This window comes from Puma concolor, chromosome A2, assembly GCF_028749965.1.
Source record: "Puma concolor isolate L17-30 chromosome A2, mPumCon1.1.hap2, whole genome shotgun sequence".
Classification (NCBI taxonomy): domain Eukaryota; kingdom Metazoa; phylum Chordata; class Mammalia; order Carnivora; family Felidae; genus Puma; species Puma concolor.
In genome coordinates, this window is record NC_141668.1 from 136169531 (window position 1) to 136175556 (window position 6026).

The 6026-nt window shown below is 42.1% G+C and overlaps 1 protein-coding gene across 2 annotated transcripts in view; it reads right to left on the reverse strand.

Annotated features, from left to right (window-relative positions):
- Positions 1-6026, reverse strand: part of TAFA1 (TAFA chemokine like family member 1) — a 506957-nt gene that overhangs the window by 222064 nt on the left and 278867 nt on the right. The window lies entirely within an intron of this gene.

Here is a 6026-nt window from a genome sequence, read left to right on the forward strand (position 1 = left end):
TCCTTCACTGTCTCACTTGTTTCCCACAGTAGTACTGGGAATAGAAGTGGCTAATATTTACTGATCATTTATTATGTACCTACTACATATTGTGAAGCGGAAATAAAGTTCTCCCAACAACCTGATGAAGTAGATCATTTGTGTTTTTCCTATTTTGCAAATGAGAAAACTGAGGTTCAAAGGTCTACGTAGCTTGCCCAAAGTCATACACAGCACGTAAGTCATAGAGCTGGGCTAAAACTTAGGTGTTCTGACTCTAGAATCTGAATTTGGGGACTGAATCGCGAGTCTCACTTTATAACTGGAGAAACTGAAGCTTAACACCCTTGCTGATTTATATAGTTAGGAAATATCAAGGCAGGGATGGGAATTCAGGTCTCCCTGATTTCTGGCCAGCTGGTCTTTCCTGTAGGCTAGACTGTCACCTCTGTCCCATTCATCAAAAAGGGTTCATAGCATCCCTCCTGTGTGCCTGACTTGGATACAACAGTGAACAAAACAGATGAACTCTGTGGTCTTAGAACTTTCATTTTCATGTGTGGGTGTAAATGAACATAAACAAAGGAATAAAAGGATAGAAATTTTTCAAAACGCTAAGAAAAAAATGGAAATTGTGATATATAAGTGCCCGAGAAATCTCATTGCCATTGTCACCCATCATCACATAAACTCCACTCATTTTTCAAAGCAGTTAGCTATTATTCGGAAATGTTCTGCAAGAAGAAGTCATGTGTGTGTGTGTGTGTGTGTACACACACACACACACACACACACGTTTTAAATTAAGTTCTACATCCAGTGTTGGGCTTGAACTCACAACCTGAGATCAAGAGTTATACGCTCTATTGACTGAGCTGGCCAGGCACCCCAGTCGTGGTAGATTTTTATATGAGAGACCAGGGGACTCTTTGAGTAGGAAATTCTCCCTTGGACATATGTCTAATGCCTGATGCATAAAAGACGCTAAAAAATTCTTTACTGAATTTAATGGCTTTTCTGAGGAATTCTTGGAATCTCTAAGGCAGTGAAAGAGTACTGGGCTCAGTGCTCTAGTATTTTTTTTTTTCTAGTATTTCCAGTATTTTTACTGATGAGTGGAAGTCTAAGATAATCATTACCTTGGCCATTCAAACTCCAACTCAGAATATTTACACCTCCTTTTCAATTATGGTAAAAGAAAACATCTGATGTCTGGTAGTGATGATTGAATATGTCTTAACTGGACTTACATTTGTGTTTATGCACACACACACACACACACACACACACTTGAAAGAAAGTATAGAACAAACTCTGAAGCCTTTCTGATTATCAGAAAACATAAAGCAAATAAGTTGTTAACAAAAGGAAGTAGAATAAACTGAACTAAGAATATGAAGTTGAATAAGCTTAGCAGAAAAGTTGATCTCTAAAATATGTACATTTAATTAATGCTATCATTCTGGAGCAATCTTTCTTTCAACTCGGTTTAGACAGTTAGGTGATGTTCTTTCTTGCTTTTCCACATAAGCACTGTCCGTCATCTGACAGACTTCTGACAATTTGCAGAGTGCTGCTGAGTCTCCAATGTCAGTTTTTAATTCAGTGATGACCCCGTTATCTCAAGTAGTTCAGGTGGTGTTCTCTTTGATTAAAAAAAAATCCATCCTTTCAGTCTTGCAGAGGTGTACTGCTTTTAATTCTTCTTTTTCTGCTCCCAGCCACGTGGCTACTTTGCCCCTCAGCCTTTGATAGAGCGGCCCCAGTTTATTGTGCACATTTGGCAAGCTTCTCTTGAACTTACCCTAAGGCTCTTGTTTTGTGGTATATATTGTGGCATGCTTTTTGGCAAAGAAAGCCACTCAGAGATTGTGTAAGTGAATTAAAGGTACAGAGTTAATACAATGGGACACTGTGCACTTGAAAAGAAGCAAGGAACTCTCAGTGTGAGGATATGAACTGATCTCCAACATATATTAAGTGAACACAGCAAGGGGCAGAATAGTTTACATAAATAATTTACCTTTTATATAAAGAGGATATACATTAAAATACATACATATTGGGGCACCTGGGTGGCTCAGTCGGTGGAGCTTCCGACTTCGGCTCAGTTCATGATCTCATGGCCTATGAGTTGGAACCCCACATCAGGCTCTGTGCTGACAGCTCAGAGCCTGGAGCCTGCTTCGGATTCTGTGTCTCCCTCTCTCTCTGCCTCTACCCTGCTCACTCTCTCTTTCTCTCGCTCTCTCTGCAATAAATGTTTTGCTTTACATTTTAAAGAAGGATGAATGGAAGGAAAACACAGACTAGTGAAGGTGACCATTTATAAGGCAGGAAACAAGATGAATGGGGAAGTAGAGTTGGGATTTAAATGTTTCATTGAATACCTTTTAATATCATTTTGATTTTTTAGCCATATGAATGTACTACCTTTAAAAAAAGATTTGACAGGGGCGCCTGGGTGGCGCAGTCGGTTAAGCGTCCGACTTCAGCCAGGTCACGATCTTGCAGTCCGTGAGTTCGAGCCCCGCGTCAGGCTCTGGGCTGATGGCTCAGAGCCTGGAGCCTGTTTCCGATTCTGTGTCTCCCTCTCTCTCTGCCCCTCCCCCGTTCATGCTCTGTCTCTGTCCCAAAAATAAATAAACGTTGAAAAAAAAAATTAAAAAAAAAAATTTAAAAAAAAGATTTGACAGATCTTGGTAGTGGTTATAGAAATCTATACATGTGATAAAATTCCACTGATCTATACACTTAAAAAAAAAAAGCAGGGCATGAGATCTAAATAAGATCTATGGTTAACAGTATTACACCAATGTCAGGCTCCTGGTTTTACCAATTGTGCTATGGCCCCTTAAGAGGTTATCACTGGGGGAAGTTGGGCAAGGGGTAATGAGAATTCTCTGTCCTGTTTTTGGAACTATGTGAGTCTAAAAGTCTTTCAAAACAGTTAAAAAGCAAATTACCGAGCTAGCGGGGCATTTCAAAGAATCAAAAGAAATAAAATAAAACTTCTGAATAAACTTCCAAACGAAACTTCTAATGAAAGAGGGAAGGAAAAAAGATAAGTAACACTTAGAAGAAAAATGAGGGGGGCGGATCTAACCACTAATCCGATAGTGAATTCAGGGACACGAAAGAGAATTGGAAGGACGCATGGCAGGATACAACTCTTCCCAGTAAAAGCAATTTCTCTGTGTCCTCATCCTCCTGCACATCTCCTTCTCCCTGGCCCACTTCTCTCTGTATCATCATTTCTATCCCCTGTGTCTCTCTGCCCCATTGTCTCTTCTACAGTCTTCTTTCTGTCAATCTCCCTTTTGTGTGTTTTCCTCCCTTCCTCTGTCTTTTTGTCGCCCTTTCTATCCATTCCACTCTTCAGCTCCCAGATTTTCCATCACTGCTACAATCCCCTTCAATTTCTCCTTTTCTGGCCCTTCCTGTCCTTTCCATTGTATTCCATTCCCTTGACTTGCGCTCCTCCAACATCTGCTCAGCAGATGACATACGTACTATTTGGCCATTGGTATTTATAGCCCCACCCAGTCCCATTTCTGCATGGCCTCTCACTTCAAGTAGCCCAAACTAACTAATTAGATATGTTGGACCCGTGTTTCAAATTCCTGCACGGAGTATGTAAGTGCCTCTGCCAGAACTGGTGTCCACCTCCGGCCGCGGCCAAGAGAGTTGTATTATTTGGCTTGTGCTTTGTTTATCGGGGACTGTGGGCACCGGCTCTCCAGGGCAGTCTACAGCAAGAGCAGATACCTCAGTCTATATAACGGACGGAAACAGACTAACAGATAAGGACAGGGAAAGCAATCTCCAGGTCCGAGGAACTAATTTAGTCTGAGAGGAAACATCTTTGTCTTACTTCTGAAGTGTTCAGAAAGTATAAATAATACCGACTGCAAGAAAGTAGTTGAACGATAGTAAGTTCTTACAGAATGAGAAACAAGATAAAAACAGCACGATCTGAAAATGCGAGACTTACTGAGCTTGTTGTAAGAACTGCTTGAGTTCGGTTTCAAAGTAAAAGCAAACACCAACTTAAAGAGAATCAGAATTTTTTGAGGAAAGCAAAAGAACGGAAATGAATGTAGAGAAATAGTCTTGATATAGATGACCACAGAAACTTCAAAAACTGAAATATCACAAAGCCCACTGACATCAGGGGAGGAAAATTATGGGGCGCATGGGTAGCTAGGTTGGTTAAGAATCTGACTCTTGACTTTGGCTCAGGTCATGATCTTATGGTTCAAGAATCTGAGCCCCTCATTAGGCTCCATTCTGACAGGGCAGAGCCTGCTTGGGAATTCTCCCTCTCTTCCCCCCACTCTCTCTGACCCTCTTCTGCTCACAATCTTGTGTGCCCCCCCAAAATAAATAAACTTTAAAAAAAAGAGGAAAATCTTGCTGTAAACCTTCCCCATTAGCTGATTTCCAAAAATGACTGGTAATATCGTCTATTCTGCCGAGATTGACATCAATAAATAAAGGGGTGAAGCACAAAACTGAATTTCTGAATTTCCAGCCTTTGTTGACCATCAGATTGACTAGGAGAAGGTTTAAAAGATAAAGGTGGCTGTGCCCACCCTAGGTCTATGCAAACAGAATCACCAGGAATTGGGGAAGGAGGTCTTATCACCTAATTTGCTGTAAATCTCACCAGCGGCTCAAGATGCAGATCCCGAATTGAGAGTAGCTGTTCTCAAAACCCAAGGAGAAGGTTCCATGGTAATTCTTGGCTGGCTTAAAAAATTGAAGATGGGCTAGTGACAGTCTAAGTTGTCCCAACAATTGAAGTGATTACCTTATTACAATGGGTATTAGAAAAAAGATCAGAGGAGCACCTGGGTGGCTCAGTCGCTTAAGTGTCTGACTTTGGCTCCAGTCACGATCTCATGGTTCACGGGTTTGAGCCGCACGTCGGGCTCTGTGCTGACAGCTCAGAACCTGGATCCTGTTTCCGATTCTGTGTCTCCCTCTCTCTCTTGCCCCTCCCCTGCTCGCACTCCCTTTCTCTCTCTAAAATAAATAAACATTAAAAATTTTTTTTAATAAAAAAAAAGACAAAGACGAGATTAGGTGTAAAGGCTTAGACTCAAGATCAACATCTGTGATAGAGCCAACCGAGCCCAGCAAGGTCTGCCCCCCTTTTGCGTCATCCTGTGTTACACTCCTGCTTCTTTTCTAAGCTCCAGCTACATGGGCTTCCATTGTCTTCTTTGAATATGCCATGCTATCTTCTACCTCAGAACTTGGGCACGTGCTGTTCCATCTACCTGGGGGGTCCACCCTCCTTTTCTCTACTATTGTCAAGTGAGCACTTTGTCATACTTTGGGTCTCAGTTCAACCACAGAGGCCTTCCTGACTTCTCCAATTAGGTTATTTCCTTCCTAAAGCCTCCAATTTCACTGTTTCCTCCACCTTTCTCTGCTTCTCGCTATGGTTAAATTTTTCCATTTGGTTATTGGATGAACAGGCCTCCCCTGTGATAACAAGCTTCCTAAGGGCAGCACCTGTGTCTGTTCACCATTATCCTGAGCACCTAACACACTGTGTACACATAGTAAGTGCTATAAACTGGATGTTTATATCCCCTTGAAGTTTACATGTTGAGGCCTAAATCCCCATTGTGATGGAATCGGAGGTGGGGCCCTTGGGAGGCGATCGGGTCATGAGGGTAGACCCCTTGCAAACAGGATTTGTGCCCTTATCTGAATAGACACGAGAGAGAAGACTGCTGTCTCACTACAGGAGAACACAATGAGAATACCGCCGTCTGCAAACCGGGAAGAGCCCCTTCCCCAGGAGCTCCCCAGGCTTGCACCCTGACCTCAGACTTCCAGCCGCCACAACTGTGAGAAGTAAGGTTTTGTTATTTAAGGTACCCCGCCTGTGGTATTCGGTTATAGCAGCCTGAATGAAGACAGTAAGCATTCAGTAATTATTAATATAATCAGTGTAAGTATATTAATATACAGGCACACAGGTGGGTCACTCGTATGTTAAATTGGGAAGTGCTTCCATCTGGACAAGTGTG